Source organism: Rhinoderma darwinii, chromosome 3 (genome assembly GCF_050947455.1).
Source record: "Rhinoderma darwinii isolate aRhiDar2 chromosome 3, aRhiDar2.hap1, whole genome shotgun sequence".
In the NCBI taxonomy this organism is placed as follows: Eukaryota; Metazoa; Chordata; class Amphibia; order Anura; family Rhinodermatidae; genus Rhinoderma; species Rhinoderma darwinii.
In genome coordinates, this window is record NC_134689.1 from 83,173,249 (window position 1) to 83,200,856 (window position 27,608).

The window sequence follows — 27,608 nt, forward strand, 5'->3', positions numbered from 1 at the left end:
AATATTATTATCTATTTTGTAGAAATTCAAACTAATATTCTGTTTACATATACTATCACAGTAGAAACAGAATTCATATCTTGGTAGATGTGCAAAAACAAATGTTGCATGAACATGAATTCTCTCGTCTGATAAGACATTGAATCAGTATGTCAAATGAACCAGAGGGAATTGTAAAGTACCCTTTTTTACTTTGCAATTTACTAATAATTGAACAAGCTTCTGAAGAATGCATTGTGTATTGAATTTTTAGGATTATCATATGTTTATCCCAAACATTTTAAAACTATGTCCAATTTTGAAAAACAAAAACATCTGCTAAAAGCTGTTTTTTTAGTCCATTGAATGTTTTAAAAAAAATGTTAATACAATTTCTAACTGTAACACCTGGTTATCTCCATGCACTAGTGTTGTCATGTCCTTATCTCTCTTTGTTCTCTTGTGAGCAATGCCTTAACCCTGTGGGTTTTAGGCTCCGTTCCGTCTGAGCTTTCCGTTTACATCACCATTGATTTCAATAGACCAAGCAAAAATCATTAGCAGCGGTCGGGTAAACTATGGTAGGTGCACGCCTCTTCGGTCACAGTCAAATGACCCGTCAATATATAGGAAAGAAGAGATTGAGGCAGCACAACCAGCAACAGCTCAGTGTGAGCCTTTCTTAAGCATAGTCGACTACGTTATTGATTCCCTCAAAACGACGGAACCCTTTCACAACGGAGAAAAATGGAAACCATTGGCAACGGATCTGTCACCATTGAAATCAATGGTGATGGAAACGGAAACCTATGGTTTCCGTTTGTGTCAGTCAGGGGTCCGTTCCGACGGAAAGCTCAGACGGAACGTCAGAATGGAGCTTTGACGTTAATGTGAACAAAGCCTTACTCAGGGAAACATTTGCCCCAGCTTAATGCACTTGGCGTCACACATGCAGTCTGTGGTGCAGGTTTTGTTTTTTTGTTTTTTTAGCCAAGGCAAGGAGTAAAAATTTTAAAAAAAGAATTCTGGCTTAATTTTTGCCGAAGAACTGGCGTACATGTCTTGTGCCGGATTTGTTCTTTTTTTTTTTAGAAACTTTTTGTGCCTCACTAGACAGTTGTGAAAAGTTTCTAGAAAAAGGGGTGCAGTTTAGCAAAAAGGGGTGTGGTTTAAAATGTGCCAAGTGCATTAAAATTGCATAAAAATTTTCATCCAAAGTAAGCCAACCAAGGGGTGTGGTAAGGAACAGAAAAGTGGCTAACATTTCTAGCAAGATGCGCCAAATTTATCATACAGAATGCGCCACAGTGATAAATTTTGTGCATCTTCTTCCTGCCTTGTCTTAAGACAGTAATAATACATCTGCCCAATTGACTCTTATTGTGAGTTGGGATTAGGATAAAAAAAGAGGAAGTCTTAGATTAAAAAATGCATAGTAAGGTTTCTGTATTCTGTCAAATATGGGAAGTTAAATGCCTACAGTGTGACAAGAGCATCAAATCGTTAAAAACAAGGATGGCTAATGGATAGCCACTCTTCTGGAACATCTTTGTAATAGGAAAATATTAAAAAAATAAAAAAGTGCACACTATCAAGATGCTCTCTTCAGAAAGCTTGCGCAAGCAATTCTGTTATCACAGGGATGGTGGACAGCACACTTTAGGCCAACACAAGAAGCAATTTCAATTGTCCCCTTTGGGAATGAAAGCCACTGACGCCTCTTAAAGAGACTCTGTCACCACATTATAAGTGCCCTATCTCCTATATAAGGAGATCGGCGCTGTAATGTAGGTGACAGTAATGCTTTTTATTTAAAAAAACAATATTTTTTCACAAAGTTAGGAGAGATTTAAGTTTATGCTAATGAGCTTTCTTAATGCCCAAGTGGGCGTACTTTTACTTTCGACCAAGTGGGCGTTGTACAGAGGAGTGCATGACGCTGACCAATCAGCATCATGCACTCCTTTCCATTCATTTACACTGCACTAGCGATATAGTTATATCACTAAGTGCAGCCTCATACACAAATCCTAACATTACTACAGTGTCCTGATAATGAATACACATGAAATCCAGCCTGGACGTCATGTGTACTCAGAATCCTGACACTTCTGAATCTTTTTTTGTGAGATTCCGGCACGTGAAACCAAATCTCGTTTAGCTCCGAGATCTCGCGAGATTTCGTATCCGTTGCTGGAATCTCACAAAAAAGAGTCAGAAGTGTCAGGATTCTGAGTACACATGACGTCCAGGCTGGATTTCATGTGTATTCATTATCAGGACACTGTAGTAATGTTAGGGCTTGTGTATGAGGCTTCACATAGCGATATATCTATATCGCTAGTGCAGTGTAAATGAATGGAGAGGAGTGCATGATGCCGATTGGTCAGCGTCATGCACTCCTCTGTACAACGCCCACTTGGTCGAAAGTAAAAGTACGCCCACTTGGGCATTAAGAAAGCTCATTAGCATAAACTTAAATCGCTCCTAACTTTGTGAAAAAAGATCTTTTTTTTAAATAAAAAGCATTACTGTCACCTACATTACAGCGCCGATCTCCTTATGTAGGAGACAGGGCACTTATAATGTGGTGACAGAGCCTCTTTAATTCTCTTAGAGAAAATTTGAAGTTGCACTCTGAGTTAAATTTAACTGTGATGTGTACAAATTCTTGCTGCTGTATATCGCAAGCCTACAAGTCTTCGACTCTTAAATTTTAAACGTTGAGTGTTAGGGACTTAACCATTTTGCAAAGAAACATTTTGCAAATTGAAAAGTGAATTTCAATTAAATCTTTTACGTTTTGTAGACTACCAATATACTGTACTTTATGATTTTTTTAAACGCATAATCTACTATACCTCATTGTGTCAAAAAAGCTCTGACCCATTGAGGCATGGATTCCACAAGACCTCTGAAGGAGAAGTTATCAGCAGATCCTTTAAGTCCTGTAAGTTACAAGATGGTGCCTCCATAGATCGAACTGGTTTACCCAGGACAAACCACAGATGCTTGATCAGACTTAGATGTGTAGAATTTGTAGGCCAAGTAAACACCTAGAACTCTTTGTCATGTTCCTCAAACCATTCCTGAACAATTTTTGCAGTATTGAGGGGCACATTATCCTGCTGAAAGGTGCCACTGCCATTAGGGAATACCGTTGGTCTGCAATAATGTTTTGGAAGGTGGTACTGTATGTGTCAAAGTAACATCCACTTAAAAGACAAGACTCAAGGTTTCCCAGCAGAACATTCCTCAGAGCATCACACTGTCTCTGCCTCCTTGCATTTTTTTCATAGTGCATCCTGGTGCCACCTCTTTCCCAGGTAAGCAAGCCCTACACACTCAATTGTACACATGATGTAAAATAAAATGAAATTCATCAGACCAGGCCACCTTCTTCCACTGCTCCATTGTCCAGTTCTGATACTCACGGGGCCATTCTTGGCACTTTTGGCAGTGGACAGGGGTCAGCATGGGCACTCTGACCAGCCTCCGGTTCTGCAAACCCAAATGCAGCAATCTTCGATGCACTGTGTATTCTGACACCTTTCTATCATAGCCACCATTATTTTTTTTTAGCAATATGTGCTACAGTAGCTCTTAGGCATCCATGACCCTGTCCCTGGGACGATTTTGGTAAGTACTAACCACTGTATATCAAGAACATCCCCATGACCTGCTATTTTGATGATGGTCTGACCAAGGCATCTAGCCATTACAATTTGGACCTTGTCAAAGTGGCTCTGATCTTTACGCTTGCCAATTTTTACTGCTTCCAACACATTACCTTCAAGAACTGGCTGTTCACTTGCTGACTAATATATGCCACCCTTTGACAAGTGCCATAGTCACAAGATAATAAATGTTATGCACTTCACCTGTCAGTGGGTAAGGCTGATAGAAGTACAGTACACAGAATTAAAGTACAATGCTATATAAAATCAGGCTAGCCATATGAAGTTATAGAGTTTCCGTTTTAAAAAATTTGTTTCAGTAACACTAAAGATCAGTAACTGCAATTATTAGTTATTTACCTATTAGGTATGCTTCCTGCCAACCATGGTGCAAGATCTCTGTTGCTTGCCCTAGCCAAAACATTCAGACAAGCTTGTAGGCAATGGGTACACAACTCTTACACGCTGTTGTTGACTTACAAAAGATACATAGGGGGAAATTTATTAAGGGATTTACGCCAATTTTCTGGCTTTAATAAATCTTAAATTATATTTTCGCAATAATTTATGACTTTTTACCATAATCTGCCTAAGACACTACTTTTTTTAAAAGAGAGTGGGGCTTATTGGAAGTGGTAGGATTTATCGGAAGGGGGCTGCCCTTGGCCCGACACATTTACTATACTTTACGACACAAACTAGCGTAAGTTATAGCAGATATTCACACCTGTTCGTAGGTGAAATACATTTCTGTTACTGGTGATTTGACAGACGAAGATGCAACATATTTATAAAGAGGCGTGCGCCTCTAAATAACGAAATGCACACTTTGAAATACTTGGTCAGTGTGCAACTGACTTTACTTTTATTCATGATATATTCCTTTCAAACTCTCTCAACCTCCTGGCTCTCACAAAAACATGGCTTCAACAGTATGACACTGCTTCCATCTTATGGTGGTCTACGCTTTTCTCATATCCCCAGAATGGAGAACAGGCAGGGTGGATGACTAGGCATGCATCTTTACCCATACTAAACTTTCCAGGTCATTCCCGTAGTACCATCAGTAACATTCCCCTCCTTTGAAGTCTACTTCTTAGACTCTTCCTTCCATTATCCCTGCAAGTGGCAGTTGTCTATTAACCCCCATTTCTCACCTCACCAGTTCCTCCCTTTCTCTCCCCCTACTAACTACATCAGTGATCTTATTCCCTCGCACCTCATCATCTCACTAGTCACCTAACTAAATATTTCAATATTTATTTCTTCTGGGATCTTTCCTTCCTCTTTTAAGCATGCTGTTACAAACCAATTACTGAAAAAAACATGATTTGATCTGACCGATGCAGCTAAATATCGGTCTGTCTCTAATCTCTCGTTCATCTCTAAACTCCCGGAATGCTTGGTGTACTCTCACCAAATACTCTACTGACTCTCTTCTCAACCCTTTATAATCTGGTTTCCACCCTTTATACTCTAGAGAAAATTCCCTTACTAAAGTCTCAAATGATCTCAGCTAAATCTAACGGCAACTATTCTCTATTTAATCTTTTGGATCTATCTGCAGCCTAGACTATCAACTCCTACTCAGTATGCTCCACCCTATTGGCACTCTCTTGGTTTTCTTCCTTCCGCTCATTCAGTGTATTATTCACTCTGACTACTTTTTCTCCTTTTCCGCTTGTTGTTGCGTTCCTCAGGGATCAGTCCTATGTTCTCTCCTCTTTTCTTCCTACACAGCCTCTATTGGGCAAACTTTCAGCAGATTTGGCTTCCTGTACCATTTCTGTGCTTGATTGTTATTGGTATGTCTCAATTAAGCATGAGATTAAGAATTGTCATTAATTATTTGAACATTTTTTTTCCCAGAAAATAAGTCTTTCATTCTGGCGCTCAGCGCCCCACTATTCTCAAATAGAAATATAGCTGCATTAAAAAAACATAAAACCCACACTCTAAACACATCTCATTCACCATCCTTTCATTCTAAAACATGCACCCACGCCTTTCATCTATAGAATCGAGCTATATACTATAAACAGAAAAATAACTTAATAGACACCATTCTTATTATAGACATTCCATCATCTTCTTAAGTTGCTAATGAGGAACATTTGATTCTCAGACCCCACACCATGTAAAATTTATTCAAAGCCATGATAATAAATTTCCTGGCAGAGAAAAGGAGAAAGCAAAAGAAATTCCTGGCTTATGTGCCCTATACAATTGTCAATTACCCCACTCTCGGGAATTGAAAATTCTCATTAAGAAATTCAACAATTTGAGACTAAAAAGGGACAACTTTGTGACACTACCAGGCTGTGTGTAAAAAAGTACAGTACCTTCATGTGCATAGCATCTTAAACATAAGTCATTCTGCATGAGCCCCATCTAAATAACCTCATTGGAGTTTAAAAACTTCTATGAAGGATTTTAAACTGTATGAGAGTGTCCCGTATCGGTTAATCTGTATCCAGTAAAAAGAACCCATTACTCACTTCTCATAGGCCACCTTAAAGGGTTTAACATTCATAGTCCATAGGAACTCATAACCTCGCATGAGCAGTTTGGCCAAGTCAGGTGACCCAAGGAATGCAAAGAGAGGGGTTCAAAGTGCCAAACTCAGCTTTAACGTTATGTCTGAGTTGAAGGTATCTATAAAACATAGAGTTTGATATATTGAAAGAGCTTTAAAGATCAGCCATCAAAAAAAAAAACAATCCCATCCCGAAATATTTGAGCCGCGTATTTAATTTCCAATTAAACTCATACACGTCAGTCCTGAAATGCATATAAATGTATGCATTGCTCATAGCGTAATTTTGGGCGAGAAACAAAAAGAACCAGATCTATTTAGTTTTAAAGGCACTTTTGACACCAGATCTAATGTAGTGGTGGTGGGGGTCCTGCCAAGCTTGTACCTTAACAAAATGTTAGTGAGACCTTCCTATTAACCAAGTAGAGCTTCTTAGAACTTATGTAAGAAGGATTTGTGTATCTTAATTGGTGAGACATGAAAAAATTATTACTCTTGCCCAATTATGACAAAGGCAGGAAGACAAAGCTTTTGAGTGTATTTTCAGCAGTCATTATTATGGGGAGAATATTAAAGGGGTATTCCCAAAATCATAAATTATCACCTATCCACAGGATAGATTTTCTGAGCTGGAGGCCCAACCGCTAAGACCCCCACCAGTCGTTAGAATGGGTGCCCGAACCCACAGATTCTCCTCACTACTCGACCGCAGTGAGGAGGACATTAAATCTGGCAGCGGTCGAGCATGCGTGCTGCCGCTTCATTCAACATCTATGGAAATAAAAGAGACAGCCGAGTACACTGCTCAGCTGTTTCCATCATAATCATAAACAGTGAATGGAGCGTCGGGCACATGCTCAACTGCCACTCTATTCAAGTTCCTCCTCACTGTGGGGAAGTGCCGTGAGCAGGATCTGGGGGATCTGGACCCCTATTCTCATGATTGGTGAGGGTCTCAGTGATGGCTCCCCTAGCGATCAGAAAATGATCACCTATTCTGTGGATATGTGAAAATTTATGATTTTTGAAATACCCCTTTAAAGGGGTTTTCCTATCAGGGACATTTATGACATATCCACAGAATATGTCATTAATGTCAGATAAATCTGGGTCCCATCCCTGGGTCCTTCACCTATCTCTAGAAGGGGGCTCCTTAAATCCCATTCTAGCTTTCTGTGTTCCCGCTGACGCTTGTGATTTCCAACCATATAAGAAGAAAACTGTGTAGCTTGTCAAGCTTTGCTGTTTCCATAACTCCCATAGTAGTGAATGGCAGTTACGGAAACAGTGTAGCATGTGAACTACGCTGTTTCCATAACTGCCATTCACTTACAAGGGTCCAGAGGTGGGACCCGCATCTATCTGACATTTATGACATATCCTGTGGATATGTCATAAATGTCCCAGATGGGAAAACCCCTTTAAGTGAAAGGTACCACTTTATACTAACAAGGACTTTTATCCCCAAATATTTAAATTAAGTTACCTCTTGTGAGAAAATATGGGAGAGGACAATAACAGAAGACTTAAATCCCAGGGGAAGACAACAGACTTGGCCAAATTAATACGCAGCCTCGAAAATTAACCAAATGTTTCCACAAAATCTAGAAGTGATACCAGAGAGTCATGAGATATAAAGGGAAACTTTTCTATTATAGTGCCTCTCTACAGCCCAAATATTGAGGGTAATCTTCTTATCAGAGCAGCCAGGGAGTATTTTACAAGTACAAACAAATAAGGAGAGAGCGGGCACCTTTGTCGAGTTGCCATTACCATTGGAAATACAGCAGACACTGTTAAGTTGGTATTGACCCTAGCCACTGGAGCAGTAGAGAGTAGCTTTACCCACGTTAAATATCAAGGGTCTATATTATATCTTTTGAAGGTTTCACACTGGTAATACCACTCAATAGAATCAAAGGCACATGTCTGAGGAAACAACATAACCTGGGGGTAAACCATAAATGGCAGCACATGGAGATTTAATAAAAGCCTGATAATAATTATATTTATTGCCTAAATTATCTGGGTGCACCAGAAATAGGATAACGCTCCGAATTTTTTTTTTTGTTTTTTTTTGTGTTTTGAATTAAAGTGATTAGTATATTTTAAATTAAACTGTGAACTTTTGTAAAATATATATTGTATGTTTAGGTTAGGCTCTGTTCACATCTGCGTTGGGGTCCTGTTCTGATGTTCCATCAGAGGATTCCGTCAGAACGGGACCCTGAGCAGACACAAACTGATACCGACGGAAACCAGAGGTTTCAGATTCCATCACCATTGACATCCGTTGATATTGGTTTCCGTTTGTCTCTTTTGTGCACCGTATCCATCATTTTGCCGGAAGCAATAGCGTAGTCCACTAGGCTATTGCTTCCGTCAAAATGACTGTACTATTTGATTAGCATAATTTGTTTGAAACGTTAGTTTTCATTTAACAAAATTCTAGCAGAGGTAGAGGGACTTCTGTATACGTTTAACAAATACCATTATAGTCTATTGGTGATAGATGCTTATTACAGATGTCTATCCACATTCTTTAGTGGTATTAGTTTAACATAAACTTAATGAAAATGGTCATGAGAGTTCATGATGTACCTATATTAGTCTATGGTGATGGATGCCACTGTTAGTCATCCGTCACAGCCTATATTTAACATGTATATGTCAGGAGCTTTCCCCTGCATATACGTCAAATATAGGCCAAAAAAACCTGATATGAATGGGGCCTTAAAAGCAGGTGCCTAAAATGGTAGTGATTTGTAAAGAGGAAACATTATGTTATTGTCATGAGCATGCTGGCCTCCTTTGATGCATCCCATGATTTTATTTTCTGCCTGGCACTGGTTACTAAAGTTAAATTTAGTTCCACCAACATCCCCAAGTATTTTTCAGTGGCAGTTTTACGCAGTATTTTACTATTTTGTACATAATCATTTAATATTTTACTCGGTCCAAGTGCATAACATTTATCTACATTAAACTTAATTTGCCATATCTCCACCAAAGTCTCCCGATTCCCCAAATCCCACTGTAACATGATATTATCCTCCTCTTTGTTGATTATTTTACAGAGCTTAGTATCATCTGTAAATACTGAAATTATACTCTATAAACCCTCTACAAGGTCATTAATAAACATAGTAAACGGAAGATGGCCCAATACTGACCCCTGTGGAAACTCACTGGTAACTGTGACCCACTCTGAGGATGTACCATTAATAACCACCCTTTGTTTTCTATCACTGAGCCAGTTGATACAAAAATGTGCTGCCCTAGACAGACTTTCTGCCATGGTGTTTTAACTTTTTGAGAGAATAAGTTGTTGTTTTTAATTCCGTTTAAACAATACTTCTTTGAAATTTTACAGATTATACACATATGGACTTGAACATATAGTATACAGTTTTGGAAGGTTCCCTTACCTGAACAGATTTTGTTTTGTAATATAATTTGAACATGTTTTTTTAGTTACATTTTCTGAGATGGATAACTCCTTCCCTAAATGAGGATTCACTCATAACCAGCTGATTGCTGAAGCTATGGCAGCTGAAACTCCCAACAATAAGCTATTTAAGCTATTATCACTGGGGGAGGATCATTTCCCCTGCAGCAACAATGGCAGAAGAAATGTGAGATTACATTGCGCCCATCCAATATAAAGTCTTGCTTATCAGGAGCCACTCTTTGCAGAGACGCTCCAATTGGGGCAATAGAGTGGAGACCCAAGAGGGGACACCCCTCTATTACATCCATATGGCATAATTGGGGATATATACAAGTCCTTTATGTCAGGTTTACACAATGCAGTTGAAGCTTCTTTTTAGAAGTGGATACAAAAAAAATATTCCCTTTATAATTTTCTTCCTGGCTTAAAAATAAGAAAACCTGCAGGTGTGAACAAGGCCTTAATGATGTAAGTTTTTTTTCCTGTAGTATAATAGACTTTTTATATGGTCTGAAGAGAGAATGGTGAACAAAGACAATTCCTCCTTTAATATCTCTGCAGATTACTTTTTCCCCTTTATATTCTTTAACATAAACCTTACATCTTTAGAGGGAAATGCCAAAGATTTTACTTTTATTTAGAAGAAAAATAATTTCTTGATGATCAAATAATTAAGTATTCTTGATTAGTTGCACCTGCCTTTAATTACCTTCTTAACTGATATAGAAGCAGAGAAGGTGCACTTAATTTTTCACACATGGCATCTTCACGTTGGTATTTTTATTGAATAAATGATGTCAAAGTAAAATCTGTTATGGGTTAATTTTCACATGAGATAAAAATGAATGTAATTTTCAATTGAGCAGTAGATAAGTTAATAATGTTTTAATATGTAAAACCTACAGTTTTAAAAAGGGTGCACATTCCTTTTTACATGGCTGTATATATTGTTAAATGCATTTTTATAATATTAAATAGGATCCTAGAAGAAAAGAATACTGTTAAATAATTCAGAAAGAATTCCTATTGTTCACTTGGTTTCAGTGCCTGAAGGTTGTATTCAGAGGTCATTCATAAGATCAGAAACTGTTTTTAAAGTCTCTTCCTTTTCAGATTTATCACTGCATCCCGCAATAATGAAGTTAAATTCCCAATGAACCATAATCCCTTCTACACATATGCAAATTAGAATACTGAACACCAGTTAATATTCTTTAGGTTTATAGATTTTCTATGAGTTTTGTCGATTTTTCTATAAACATCATATATCCCTTCATTTTCCAATGCATTTCTTTGGCATTTATTCACCCTTTGATCATGCAATCTCTTCTGTACACTTTAAAGGCAAATTGTAAGGTGAAAAGGAGGTAACAAAGAGGTTTTTTTTTTTTTAGAATTTTAGGTATTTAAAAAGAATGCCTTAGACTATGATCTTTTTTTAAATAGGTAACCTTAACGGTAAAATAAAAAGGCACCTTCTTCTATCAGTTGTTATTTATTGGTGTTATTTCCAAAAAGTGATTCAAATCTATTATTAAATAAGTCCCAAAACATTATCAGGCATAAAATGTTCATTATGTCATTCATACATAATGGATAATCATAAGATAGCAGAATACAGATAGTATCAGAAGTAAGATAATAGCTGAATTATGATTCACTATTTTACATTTCTTAGCCAATTCCTCTCTGTTAGCTCATTGCAAATTATACTGCACTCAGTATAACAGTCTACAGTGTAGTATAAATTACTGTAATCAACAATCACACTGAAACTTGATCACTGCAAATCAGTGTCTGTTATGTTTCTGGCAAATAGCAGTAAAAAACTATTTTTGCTTCCATGAGTAAGATATTTTTCTGAGAAAGTGAACTTCGCATTTTAAGCTTCAATAACAATCATTGATGTTGTTGACTAGGTCAATTATATATAATGATATACAAAATAAGTTATTCCTGTAGCCAAGATTCAAATTAGACAGTGGCTGAATGCAATAATAATAAAAAAGCTAAATCAAAACAGAATCCAATGGAAACATCATAAATAAAATGTAACAACATATTGTTAATTTATAAAACTACTAATAACAGTGAAATTATACACTGTCCAGCCATAACATTAAAACCACTAACAGAACATTAATTATCTTAATTAAATGTCTTAAAATGTCACCCGTCAAGGGGTGAGATATATTAGGCAGAAAGTGGTCAGTTCCTTAGGATGATGTGTTTGAAGCAGGAAAACTGGGCAAGCGTAAGGATATGAGCGACTTTGACAAGGACCAAATTGTGATGGCTAGATGACTACTCTGAAACATGTGAGCTGCAGTCCGACTCCAGATGTATGGAGCAGAATCTTCAGATTGAAAGTCAGTTTAACGGAGGGAGGGGGAGCAGGAAAATGGCCAGATAAGAGCAGAAGGAGGCTTGTTAGTCTGATAAGATATATTACAATGTTTCTTATAATCGCCTGTACTATTAATTTATGCAAAGTTCCTTGAAATGACAGTGCCCATTTATGGTTCCCAACATTCACAGTTATAAGTGTGCTCTCTTTTTAGACAGGAATATCACATTCTCTGATCTGATTACTTTTCTTTGCCTCCCTATTTTATTAGTCATCAGATCCTGGCCCCTTCATTCAACAATATCCCCCAAACTCCTTGCACCCTAATGCACTTCATATCTGTGAAACACAGATACTGGCTGGTGACCGACTCATGCAGCTTTATGTGTACTACCCTATGTGTATAAAAGATGGCTAAACCATTGTACTAAATAAGCACTTTTTACATTTTGTGTTTCCCTTATTTACTCATAGATTGTAAGATGTTGCGAGCAGGGTCCTCAATCCTCTAGTTTGAATTGTTAATTCGTTTTATCACTATGTAATATCTGATATTATCTGTACCTGTTCCCTCTGAATTGTAAATTGCTGCAGAATATGTTGGGGCTATATAAATAATGATTATTATTATTATGGGAAGTAGGCAAAACGGCGGATGCAGTGTGATGCTCTGAGCAATGTTTTGCTGATAAATCTTGGGTATGTATGTGGATGTTAGACTTCCCCCAAGTCTATGGAAAGTAATTGGGCATGTCATCCTAGTCGCTAGGTTAATGCTTACGAAAACCTGGACATCTAGTACTTCGTTAACCGTGGACGAACTAATCCATACAGTTCAATTATATTAAAATATAGAAAAGATGCTTGCCCTGCATTCTATAGAAGTTTTCACTGCTAAATTGTGTGTTTGGCTCTCTTATTATAAACAAGAGCTCAAACTCAGCAAGCCCCCAAACTAGTATGTATTAATAAAAAAATGTCCTGGGGTCACTCCATCTATAGATACATTTCACCTCTTGATCCTATGGTCACAAACTACACAATAAAATCAAATTCAGTAAATTATACTTGTAAATATTACTGCTTGTATGGGGCATTTCTTCCCAAGCTATGTTCTCATATAGGCCAATACCTATATATAGTATATATATTTCTCAGTTTGTTTACCTAGTACTTTTCCAGATTCGGACTCTGTAATGCCTTTTATATGTCAAATTAATTGTTTAATTAATTAATTAATGTATTTCCTTATACATGATTTATACAATAATTTTTGTTTCTTTTTGTACTTTTTTCTTCCTTTGATAATCATTAATAAAAAATGTATTTACAATTGTGTATATATATATATATATATATATATATATATATATATATATAATATAATATATATGTATATATACCGTATATAGTTACATAGTTAGTACGATTTAAAAAAGACACATGTCCATCAAGTTCAACCAAGGGATGGGAAAAGTGAAGGAAAAAATTTCTACACATAGAAGCTAATATTTTTTTGTTCTAGGAAATTATATAAGCCTTTTTTAAAGCCATCTACTATCCCTGCTGTGACCAGCTCCTGCGGTAGGCTATTCCATAGATTCACCGTTCTCACAGTAAAGAAGGCTTGTCGCCTCTGCAGGTTGAACCTTTTTTTCTCCAGACGGAGGGAGTGGCCGCTTGTTTTTTGAGGAGGTTTTACATGGAACAGGATTTCACCATATTTTTTGTATGTGCCATTAATATATTTATATAAGTTAATCATGTCCCCCCTTAGTCGTTTTTTTCAAGGCTAAATAGGTTTAATTCTTTTAATCTTTCCTCATAACTTAAATTCTCCATGCACCTTATTAGCTTTGTTGCTTTTCTTTGTATTTTTTCCAACTCCAGGGCATCCTTTCTATGAACTGGAGCCCAGAACTGAACTGCATATTCCAGATAGGGCCGCACTAATGATTTGTAAAGTGGTAATGTTATATCCCTGTCCCGCGAGTCCATGCCTCCTTTAATACACGACAATATCTTGCTGGCCTTTGAAGCAGCTGATTGACACTGCATGCTGTTATTTAGTTTATGATTAGTTATTTAGTTTATGATTTACAAGTACACCCAGATCCTTTTTGATTTACAAGTACACCCAGATTGTTTTTTTGCGGGACGAGTTGTAGATTTTCACAGCACCATTTATTGTACCATATAATGTAGTGGGAAACTGGGAAAAAATTATTTGTGGGGTGGAGTAGGAAAAAAAATTTGATTCCTTAATCTTTTGGGTGGTCTTGTTTTTACGGTGTTCACCGTGCAGATAATTAGGGCATGTTAACTTTTATTCTGCGGGTCAATGGCGATACCAAATTTATATAATTTTTGGATGTTTTACTACTTTTATAAGGAAAAATACTGATTGTTAAAAATACAATTTGAGTTTTGTCACCATATTCTGAGAGCCATAACTTTTTTCTGTTGATTAAGCAGTATAAAAGATTATATTTTTTTTACTGGGTGAGCTGTAGTTTCTATTGGTACCATTTTGGGCTACATGAGACTTTTTTGATCACTTTTTTCCATTCTTTGTGGGAGATGAAGTGACCAAAAAACAGCCATTCTGGCGCTTTCATTTTTATTTTTATTTTTTTTTACAGCGTTCACCGTGTAGACTAAATAATGATATATTATAATACTTCAGACTATGTCCATACCAGTTATGTTAACCCCTTAAGGATACAGCCTGTTTTGGCCTTGTGGACACAGCCGATTTTTGCAAATCTGACGTGTTACTTTATGTGGTAATAACTCCAAAATGCTTTTGCCTATCCAAGCGATTCTGAGACTGTTTTCTCGTAACATGTTGTACTTTATGATACTGAAAAAATGTGGTCATTAAATTAATATTTATTTGTAAAAAAAATACCAAAATTTAGAGAAAATTTGCAAAAATCTGCATTTTTCTAAGTTTTTATGTATCTGCTTGTAAAACAGATCGTAATACCACACAAAATATTTACTAGTTAACATTTCCCATATGTATACTTTATGTTTACATAATTTTTTGAACGTCCTTTTATTTTTCTAGGACGTTACAAGGCTTAGAACTTTAGCTGCAATTTCTCGCATTTTCAAGAAAATTTCAAAAGGCTATTTTTTCAGGGACCAGTTCAGTTCTGAAGTGGCTTTGAGGGCCTTATATATTAGAAAGTCCCCATAAATCACCTCATTTTAAAAACTGCACCCCTAAAAGTATTCAAAACAGGCGTTTCACAGGAAATAAAGCAAAGTAGAGGTGAAATTTACAAATTGCAATTTTTTTTTACGAAATTAATTTGTAAAACAGTTTTTTCTGTAACACAGAAGGTTTTACGAGAGAAACGTAACTCAATACATATTGCCCAGATTCTGCAGTTTTTAGAAATATCCCATATGCGGTCTTAGTGTGGTAATGGACTGAAACACAGGCCTCAGAAGCAAAGGAGCACTTAGTGGATTTTGGGGCCTCTATTTTATTAGACTATATTTAAGGCACCGTCATGTTTGAAGAGGTCTTGTTGTGCCAAAACAGTGGAAACCCCCCAAAAGTGACCCCCATTTTGGAAACTACACCACTCAAGGAATTTTTCAAGTGTTAGGCTGGGTTCACACGTGGCGGAATTTCACTTAAATTCCGCTGCGGACACTCCGCAGCGTTAATCCGCAGCGGAGCCGTTTGTCCATTGACTTACACTTTAATTTAGCAGTGTTCGTTTAGACGAGGCGTAAAATTCCGCTGCGGAGCATAGGCTGCGGAGCGGAATTTGGTGTCCGCAGCATGCTCTGTCTGTTGCGGAGCAGTGGCGGACTCATGGCGGAATTTCTCCATTGACTTCAATGGAGATTCTAAGTTCCGCAATGAAGTCCGCAGCTGTCATGCACATGTTATGTGTGCTGCGGATCCGTCTTGCTTTTTTAACTTGACATTTCTTCATTCTGGCTGGACCTATGTATTTCTAGGTCTACAGCCAGACTGAGGAAGTCAATGGGGCTCCCGTAATGACGGGAGCGTTGCTAGGAGACGTCTGTAAATAGTCACTGTCCAGGGTGCTGAAAGAGTTAAGCGATCGGCAGTAACTGTTTCTGCACCCGGGACAGTGACTACCGATCCCAATATACATGTATCTGTAAAAAAAAATGAAGTTCATACTTACCGAGAACTCCCTGCTTCTGTCTCCAGTCCGGCCTCCCAGGATGACGTTTCAGTCTAAGTGACGGCTGCAGCCAATCACAGGCTAATAACAGGCTGCAGCGGTCACATGGACTGCCGCGTCATCCAGGGAGATCGGGCTGGATGCCGAAGGAGGGACGCGTCACCAAGACAACGGGCGGTAAGTATGAATTTCTTTGACTTTCACAAGGGAAAGTGCTGTCCCTTCTCTCTATCCTGCACTGATAGGGAGAAGGGAAGTACTTTTACCGCAGTCCGCAGCAGCTAGTCCGCATCAATTTACTGCACATTTTGTGCAGATCCGCAGCAGAATCTGCAACGCAGATTCTGTGCGGCATTGATGCGGACAGTTGCGGAAGAAATCCGCCACGTGTGGTCATGCCCTTATAGTTAGCATTTTGAGCTCAAAGGTTTTTTGCTAAATTTATTGGAACTAGTCTGGGAAAATGAAAATCTACTTTTTTTCTGAAAAAACATACAATGTTTTAGTTTTTACAAGGAATAAAGGAGAAAAAGCACCCCAACATTTGTAAGCAATGTCTTCCGATTACAGCAATAAACTGCTGTTTAGACCCACGGCAGGGCTCAGAAGGGAACGAGGGCCATTTGGATTTTGGAGCGTAGATTTTGCTGGAATGGTTTTCGATGCCATGTCGTGCTTGCAAAGCCCTGACTGGACCATAACATTTTGAAAACGACACCCCTCAAGCATTTTGACCCCACACGGTTTTTGCAGAATTTATGGGAATTATGCAGTGAAATTGAAAATCAAATTTTTTTCTAATAAAATGTAGTTTTAGCTCCGATTTTTTCATTTTTGCAATAGATAAAGGAGAAAAAACACCCCCACATTTGTAAAGCAAACTCTTGTGAGCACAGCAATACCCCATATGTGGTAATAAACTGCTGTTTGGACACACGGCGGGGGTTAGAAAGAACGGAGCACCATTTGACTTTTGGAGCTCAAGTTTTGCTGGAATCGTTTGCGGGCCCTGCAAAACCACTGAGGGGCCAAAATAGTGCAATCCTGGCAAAAGTGACCCCATTTGGGAAACTACACCCCTCGTGGAATTTATCTAGTGGGATAGTGAGAATTTTGACCCCACTGTTTTTTTGCTGAATTATTGGAATTATGCAGTGAAAATGAAAATCTACATTCTTTCTACAAAAATGTTGCATTTTTTTCATTTTCACAAGGAATAAAGGAGAAAAAGCGCCCCAACAATTGTAAAGCAATTTCTCCCGAGTACGGCAATACCCCATATCTGGTCATAAACTGCTGCTTGGATACGCCGCAGGGCTCAGAATGGCAGGAGTGCTACTTGGCATGTAGATTTTGGTGGATTGTTTTTTGGGTGCCATGTCACATTTTCAGAGCCCCTGAGGTACCTGTACAGTAGAAACCCCAGATCAGTAATTTTGGAAACTATACCCCTCAGGGTAATCATCTAGGGGTGTACTGAGCATTTTGATCCCATAGGTGTTTCATAGACTGTATTAGAATGAGGCAGTGAAAATGAAAACATTTTTTTTTCCCAAAAATATGTAGTTTTGCACCCAATTTTTTTTCCACAAGGGGTAATAGGAGAAAAAACAACACATAAGTTGTTACCCAATTTCTCCCGAGTACGGCAATGCCCCATGTGTGGCCCTCAACTGCTGTTTGGGCACATGGCAGAGCTCAAAATGGAAGAAGCGCCATTTGGCTTTTAGAGCGCAGATTTTGCTGGACTGGTGTATGGGCGCCATGTCGCATTTGCAGAGCGCTCTTAGGTACCATAGTAGAGTGTAAAACCCTGAGAAGTGACCCCATTTTGTAAAATACACCCCCAAGGCATTTATCATTTGCCTGGATGTATAACAGGGCTTAGGAGTGAAAGGCGCATGTGAGGCCTATTTTGGTGATTTTCGCAGCATTAGCCCACAATGGCAGGGCTCTGGGGTCAAATAGTAAAAAAAAACCCAAGTAGTGACCCCCATTTTGGAAACTGCAACCCTGAAGGCATTTTATTAAGGGGTGTAGTGAGCATTTTGACCACACAGGTTTTTTTTTCTATTAGAAATGAATGCTCAGTGGATGGTGCAAAGTGAAAATTGCAAATTTCCACAGGTATATACCATTTTAATGCTCAATATTTTGTGCCCAGTTCGTGCCACTGAAGACAAATACCTCAAACTGTTAAGCGTGTTCACCCGGGTATGGTGATGACATATATGTGGACGTAAACTGCTGTTTGGGCACGCTTCATGGCTCAGAAGGGAGGGAGCGCCATTTTGCTTTTGGAGCGCTGATTTTGCTTAGTAATAGTTTTGTTTGGGGTTTTGCTGGTATTTCCGTTTATGATGTGGGGGCATATGTAATCTGTGCGGAGTACATCAGGGCATAATAAGAGGGTATAATAATGGGGTAAATAAATAATATTTCATAGATCTGTGGCCAGTGTCTCACTGATAAATGGTGCCAGATGTTATCCACTTTTGGACACTCTGCACATTTTGCGTTGCTATATTCTGAGAACCAGAACTTCTTTATTTTTTCTCCACCGGAGCTGTGTGAGGGCTTATTTGTTGTGGGACAATCTATAGATTTCATTAGTACCATTTTGGGGTATATGCGATTTTTTTAATACTTAATATTTAATTTTTTTGGCAAGCAAGGTGACGAAAAACAGCAATTCGGAAGTTTTTTATTATTTATTTTTTTTACGGCGTTCGCCATGCGCAATGAATGACAATTTTACTTTATTCTGCGGGTCGGTAAGATTACGGCGATACCATATGTATATAGTTTTTCTTATGCTTTGCAGCGTCTGCACGATAAAATCACTTTTGTTTCAAATAATTTATTTTTTGTGTCACCATATTCTGAGAGACATAACTTTTTTATTTTTCCGTCAAAAAAGCTGTAGGAGGGCTTGTTTTTTGCGGGACGGGCTGCAGTTTTGAATGGTATTATTCTGGGGTACATGCAACTTTTAGATCCCTTTTTTTATTCTGTTTTTCCAGGGGTAGTGACTAACAAACAGCGATTCTGGAATCGTTTTTTATTAAATTTTTTTATAAAATAGCGTGATGTTTTTATAGTTTGGCTCATTACAGACGCGGGGATACCACATATGTGTACTTTTTTTTAATGTTTTTTGTTTTTTCCTATAATAAAAGACTTATTATAGGAAAACAGGCTGTTACAGTGTTTTTTAACATGAAACTTATTTTTTTTAACTTTTTTACAACATTTGTATTAACTTGTTTTAACTTTTTTTTTGTTCCACTAGGGGACTTGAAGGCATGAAGCCCTGATCGCTATTCTAATACACTGCACTACCTACATTGTGCAGTGTATTAGAGCTGTCAGCTATTCACTCCCGGCGGGGCCTAATAGGCTTCCACACTAGGAAGCGATTGTTAGACTACGGTTGCCATAGCAACCATCGGAACACCCGCGGGTGTCGATGGTTGTCATTAGTAACCATAGGTTGCGATCTAATCACTTAGATGCAGCGATAGCTGCATCTAAGGGGTTAATCTGCCGGATCGGAGCTTAGCTCTGGTCCTGGCCGTTAGAGCACGATGTCAGCTGTGACAAACGGCTGACACCCGCGCCCATGGCAACCATCATGGTTGCCGACAGGCTAGTAGACACTTCGAGGCAGCGATCGCATTGATCTATGCATTTAGGGAGTTAATAGGCCGGATCGGAGCCTAGCTCCGTTCCTGGCCATTCCAGCTGGGTGTCGGGCAGCTGATAACCAGCGGTGATAGCGCTGGCTCAGCTTCTGAGCCAGCGCCATCACATACACCTTCTCAGGGAGCTGTGATCGGTCAGTCTGCTGTGACTGACCAATCACAGCAATCACCGTCTTACTGTGCCGATCAACTGTCATAAACAGTTGACGGCACAGTTCTGTCACCTTGTCCTTTGACAGGGTGACAGTTTTTAGCCAGGACGCACCGGTACGTCCCGGTGCCTTAAAGCACTGCAATACAGGACGTACCGGTGTGTCCTGGTGCGGTAAGGGGTTAATGTTGTATTTTTTTACATTGTGTTTGGGGGAAAAGGTTACGCAACAGCTGTTAAGGGGAAGTATAGAGTGGGCTCACAGGCTGAGCGTGCTCCATACTCAGCGAGTGACGGATGTGTAATACAGCTGACACCTCACTGCAACGGGTGCAATCAAATATTACATTGATTCCGCCCATTTAACACCTTCAATTCTGTGGTCAATCGCGACACTCAAGTTGTTAGAGTCATGGGGGACCCCCATCCAACGTGATCCGGGGGTGCCGATGGTTGTCATGACAGCCTGGGGGCCTAATGAAGGCCCCCAGATCTGCTATCGGCGTCAAAGGAGACTGTCAATATCACGATATATTGCAGTATATTAGTATTGCATTATATAAAGTAAGTGATCAATTCCCCTAGGGGGACAAGTAAAAAACAGTAAAATAACGTTTTTTTCTAATGTTTAAAAAAAATAAAAATCAAAGATCTATCTTCCATCTTTTACCATAACTGGTATCTCTGCATCCATAAAAGTCTGAGCTATCACAATATAGCATTGTGAACGTCGAAAAAAATAAATAAATAAATATATATATAACACGCAAATTGCTGTCTTTTGGTGACCTTAACTCTCTAACAAATTGGAATAAAAAGTGATCAAAAAGTCGCATGTACCCGAAAATGGTATCAGTGAAAACTACCGCTTGCCTGGCAAAATGTAAGCCGTCACACTGCTAAATTGATGGAAAAGGAAAAAAGTTATGTCTTTCAGAATACGGCGACACAAAACATTTTGTGATAAAGCGAATAGTTTTATTTTTCTAAAAGTGGTAAACCATAAAACAAAACATATAAATTTGGTATTGACGTAATCGTATCATCATGTAGAATAAGGTGAATATGTTGTTTTTACCGCCTGATGGACGCCATAAAAGCAAAAACCCCCGAAAATTGCGTAAGCGCTGTTTTTAGCCCATTTCACCAGACAAATATGTTTTTTTCAGGTTCCCAGTACATTAAACGGTATAATAAATGATTCCATAAAAAAACTACAACTTGTCCCACAAAAAACAAGCCCTCATACGGCTATGTCAATGAAGAAATAAAAAAGTTATGTCTTTTGGAAGGCGGGGAGGAAAAAACGAAAATGAAAAAACTCAAATTGGCCATGTCCTTAAGAGGTTAAGCCTACACCAACAGCAGCAGCAGTGGCGTCACCTGCTCCTGAATTGACCACAGTAAAAGCAGATCTGCCCCGGCATGTTTTGATTTTTTAGTCATACGTCGGCTCCGCTCTTTATCGCCGCAACCACCCTCCTCCTCTGATGTTATCACTTCCTCATCACCCGGATCCAGTTACCAGGTACTGTCCAACGCACAATCATGATCATCATGATGCCCGCCACTTTTCTCAGAATGGGATATGTCATCTGCTCATTGCCACCCTTATGATTCCCACCTCTTTATTTACCTCCAGTGTCACTACCACCATGGCTTCCAGTGACACTTCCACCACCACCATACCATTGCTACAAGTGCTATTACTACACCACAATCACAACTATGCATTTCAGTCATGTCCTCACCTCTGTCTGATCCTTCTCCTTATCGTAGTCCAAATGCTGGCTGATCTTATATAGCTCACGAACAGGAACACTATCCTTAATATCTTACTTAGCACCCGCGGTGCTGTCTCTTAGCAGAAAAGAAGGTGTCCCACTAGGGGTCAGCAAAGACAGAGAAAATAAATGCTTCCATTGGGCTGCAAATAAGGGCCTGTTCACATCACCGTTCATTTCCGTTCCGGGGTTCCGTCGGAGGTTTCCGTCGGGTGAACCCCGCAACGGAAAGTGAAAGTGAAAGCACAGCTTCCGTTTCAGTCACCATTGATCTCAATGGTGACGGAAACATCGCTAATGATTTCCGTTCGTCACCATTCCGGCAGATTTCCGTTTTTCCGACGGAATCAATAGCGGAGTCGACTCCGCTATTGATTCCATTGGAAAACTGGAAACCTGCCGGAATGGTGACGAACGGAAACCATTAGCGATGTTTCAAATAATTTGGTATCGCCGTAATCATTTCAACCCATAGAACAAAGCGAACATTTAGGTTTTACCACATAATGAACACCATAAAACGAAACCCCAGAAATTGGCGCAATTGCTGTTTTTTGCCAATTTCACCTCACAAATATTTTTTTTTCCGTTTCCAGGAACATTATATGGCGCAGTAAATGGTGCCATAAAAAAATACAACTTATCCCGCAAAAAACAAGCCCACATACGTCAACAACAAAAATATAAAAGTTGTGTCTTTTGGTAGGCTGGGAGGAAAAACGAAAATTTTAATTGTCTGTCATTATATATAGTTTGTATTCTTTTTTGAGAACTATTTATTGGATCGTAGCTACAGTGGATGATTTCCAACTTAAAGCTATTGATGATTTAACGACAGTAGTGAGATGGGAGAGAAGGGCACTTGCATTGGGAGGTATATATTGTATAATTCTAATAATGCTAGAGCTGCTGTGGGTTTAATTGCAAGTCCAAATGTTGAGTTTAGTAAAGCAAATGTTTCTTGCCATAATACTGTAACCTGGGGATAGTCCCAGAATATATGTTTGAGGGTGCCTATTCAATTACAACCTCTCCAACATTTTAGTGAAGAACCAGTCATATGAAGTTTTGATCCATTTTAGGGATTTTATCTGATTATTGTTAGCTTAATATTTATATTAGAATTTAGGACGGTTTTGAAGGTATTTATAAAGGTCTTGTTCAGGAAGCAGATTTTTTTTTTTTAAGCTCAAAGAAGAAATACAGTTAGTTATGTATTTTTTTTTTCCCATATATTTTTGTATGCCTTTTTTTGTCCATAACAAAATATCAAGAATCGGTATTCATTCTCCCACTATTTTGATGGAATTTGAAGTGTTTTGTAAGTTTGTTGTGTTTATGAAATGCCATTTCTTTTCATATGGGCATTGATATTTGGATATTCAGATTTTTGGTTCTAGGAGGAACTCTACTCGCCATAATACCCTTAAGGATATGGTTAGGGTATTTTAAAGAAGATTAGTCTCTATATCTAGACAACTTTGTTAGAGTCCATGGACCACCATGTTTACATATGGCTTGATATACATGCTTTATAGTAGGCTTTAAGTTTTGGAATTCCCATTCCTGCCAATTTTCCGGGTACGAAAGAGTGGAAAAGGCTTCTTTCCTTGCTAGACAAAGGGAATACGTTGTTTGTGAAGTTGGGTAAGGATATGGGTTGGAATTGAGAATGGAAGGGTACAAAATAAGTACATGACTTTAGGTACAATGAGTATTTTATAGATCGCTATTTTTCCAATCCATAAAAGTTCCCAGCGAGCTAATCTCTCCAATTCTTTTTGGATTTTCAGTCAGTATCAACTTTTTAATATCTTTCGAAACTTGCAAAGAAGCATTGTAAAGGCTTTATTTCATTCTCTCATGTCCATTGTCCTCAGCAAAAATAGTATCATCTGCAGGGGATATAATTTTACAAAGCTGATCATATTGACTTGCTGCAATCTTCCAAATAAAGACAACATTTCTCCATATTTCTAGTTTTTTTTAATATATATATATTCCTAAGAATCTGAGTAAAATGATAATCGCATATCTCTTTTAAGTATAGGCTGTAAATATCCCTAAATGTTTAAATTTACCATGTGCAACTGTGATGTCTAACTCCATGGCCAATACATTTTCTCCTTAAGTACCAGGGGAAAACCTCGCATTTAGCTGTATTGATTCTGTAAGTCGCATTATCGGAATGCCTTTAATTGTGACAGTGTGTGCTAATAGTTACTGCCTTTTCAGGTTGTTGTAAAAAGATTTGCCATTCCATATTGAGTACATGATAGTAAATCTCATTTCATTCCTCCCAGTTACAGAATATTACAGTTTGAGAACTACACAAGGAAAAACGATATATATTACACAATTCAGGTGCTTTTTCTGTGATGAATTAAATATAACAATGTGAACATTGAAATGCTTTCTTCAGTATATTTAAAATATTTGATTTTAAGTAAAGGCATATAATTTACGTGTATTTAGAGTTTAGCTTTTGGCATCACACTTATTTTGAAGTTGAAGTACCATCTGCTGGCCCCATGGCTGAGTCATAATGATATGCCAGCAAGCTGGCTGTTTTATGCATAGGGGCTTCATAAATCTTGAGAAATGACAGAAACCTGTGAGTGAGAATACTTAATATCCCATCCAAACTATTGCAAAAATACATTCGGAATGGGATACACATTCAAAAGTACTGGTGCACAGAGGAAATCTGATGAGTTAATTTGTAAAATATATCAATGTTTAAAAAACCTTGTACTTTAAGCAAAGCTCATGTGTCATTTCATGTCGTATATTTCTGTGTTTCTCGCGCATCACGCACCCATTGAAGTCAATGGGTGCGTGAGAATCACGCGCACCACACGGAAGCACTTCCATGGGAGGCGCGTGATTCGCGCAACAGCAGTAAAAAGTATGATTGAAACCTGAAAAGCACCACGTGCTTTTCTGTTTACAAACATACAAACAGAGTGTCATAATGATGGCGGCTGCACGAAAATCACGCAGCCGTGCATCATATGGTGATGACACACGGAGCTGTTAAGTGCTTTTCGCGCACGCAAAACGCACACGCTCGTGTAAATCCGCCCTAAGGTAAAATAAAAATAGTTTGTAGCTAATTTCACTAATTCTGTCCCGTTCTCATACTACTACCTACCAGGTCCATGTGATATGATGTCCAGGGTGGTCAATAACCACCAAATGACAGGACATCACCATGGTCAAAACATTACCACGATGCGCATTGATTGACCCCCGACGTCATGTATAATATATATGTATATATATATATATATATATATACATATATATAAATGCAGCATATAAAAAGTCAACTCATGTATATGAGTAAAGTCATGTATATATATATATATATATATATATTTATATATATATATATATATATATATATATATACAATCACAATCCAGAGGAAAAGAGGCAGCACTCCAATATTATAAAGATCCCAAAAAAATGTTCACCCAACATAGAGGCAATGTTTCACCTTCCCATTGAAGGCATTTTCAATGGGAAAATGCCTTCAATGGGAAGGTGAAACGTTGCCTCTATGTTGGGTGAATAAAAATGTTGGATCTTTATAATATTGGAGTGCTGCCTCTTTTCCTCTGGATTGTGATTGTACGTATTTGGGGTTTCATGTCAAGTCTCCTCTGAGGATAGCACCCTCACTGCATGCTACGGTGCAGCTCCTATACTTTGCTTTTTCCTATATATATATATATATATATATATATATATATATATATATATATATATATAAATATATATAAATGCAGCATATAAAAAGTAAACTCCACACATCATTGATCAACAGGAGATTGAACATCACTCAATATCATGTCATTCCACATAACCTACTTTAAAACACAAATATCTTGGTGCCAAATATTGGGGAATTATACTGATTGGACCGCTGAATGAGAGCTCAATACAGAACTGTAAGTAGAGAGATTGATTTTTTTTTTGTGCCTAACCCATGACATACACAACATTACTGATTGATTTGAATCAGTGATAAAAAAAATGTACCTCAGGTTAACGGTGAATATATAACAATATTACATATTCCAAGTGACCATTACATATGAATTATTGATATACCAATTTGCTGATGCCTAAATGGATCCTTGGATGACAAATTATTGTGACTATATAAATTGATATAATAAGGTCTTGTGGATGTCTGATATAAATGTATATACAGTAAATAGTAAGGGTTATTGAAAGCTCTGGGCTATCATGGGATTAATGCAAACCTTCTATGATGCAACTTTTAAAATTGCATATAAATTACATAAAGGGGTTGTGATAACTCAAATTAATGGATTAACTTTATTGATATTATGCTGCCCCATACTGATATATATCTATATATATATATATATATATAGATATATATATATATATATATCTGTATATATATATATAGATATATATATACAATTTTCTTTATTTTATATACATGTACAGTATAAAGTATATATTAAATCAGCATGTCGATTGTATATATTGCTAAAGTATAATTTGCATTATGGGATTTACTTCTTTTTATAATATAAACTCATAGTTATATTGCTAAACATTGAAAAATTCTTTACAATTCATCTCACTTTATTACATCTAACTTCAATAGCATATATACAAAGATACGCAGGAAAAGCCTTTATCAAGTCACTTGGTTACTGGCTTTTTATATATACATATATATATATATATATATATATATATATATATATATATATATAAATATATATATATATATATATATATATATATATAGCTTGATAAAGTCCCTGTGTCACCTACATATTATTGTATCTGGGAGGATTTACAAGGTTTAATCATTATATTATTACTATTATTAATAGTAATAATAAAAATAATAATAATATACAAAATAAGACGTTGTACCAGATTTATATCTCAGCAGAATATTGTCAGGTTCCTTAGACTCCACCCAACAAGTAGGCCACATCTTTAGTCATGTATGGCATTAAAATTTTTGTCTACTCTTACAAAATAAAGCAAAACATTTTGGTATACTTCTTATAACATCTACAACTCTGCCTTTCCCTTAGTCCACTTATATGCTCAGGTTCAAAATGCATTAGGTTACATCCACACAACTATTTGCATTTTGCGGTCCGTAAACAATGGATCCACAAAACACGGACAGCACACGGATGGCATACATGTGCTGTCCGTGCTTTTCATGTCGCCATGCACTTGAATGGATGAGACTTATCCGCAAACATGGACAGGAATGGGACCTGCTCTGAGATTTGCTGCTAGGTCCCATGACACGGATCCATGTAAACCACAGTCGTGTGCATGGGAACATAGAAATAAATGGGTCAGTGTGCAATCGTTAAAAAAAAGGATAGCACACTGATAAAAACAATGGTCGTGTGCATATAGCCTAAAAGTAAATCTGGCCCTAATAAATATATTAGCACTATTTAGGTTTTGGAGAAACAGTTGTAGGACAAGAAAAGTTTCTTTGTTTTTGATGGCATGATGTTTTTTTGCAGACTAATGACCTAAATATAGTGTATCAGCATTTGCCACCAACAGTCATACACTGACCAATATCTGAAAAGGGATTGCGCAGTTAAATAGAAATAATTTAATTTCTCCATCCAAATAGCTACTAAATTGTAATTTTAAAAAGTTTTTAACTTTTGTCATACTTCTTTAAAATCAATCTGCTTGAAATCTAACACTTCAAATATTTAATATAACCATTCTGGACTACTTTTCACAATGATCTATAATACAGACAT

At 37.6% G+C, this 27,608-nt stretch overlaps 1 protein-coding gene across 8 annotated transcripts in view; it reads right to left on the minus strand.

Annotated features, from left to right (window-relative positions):
* Positions 1-27,608, minus strand: part of TENM2 (teneurin transmembrane protein 2) — a 2,339,501-nt gene that overhangs the window by 2,049,229 nt on the left and 262,664 nt on the right. The window lies entirely within an intron of this gene.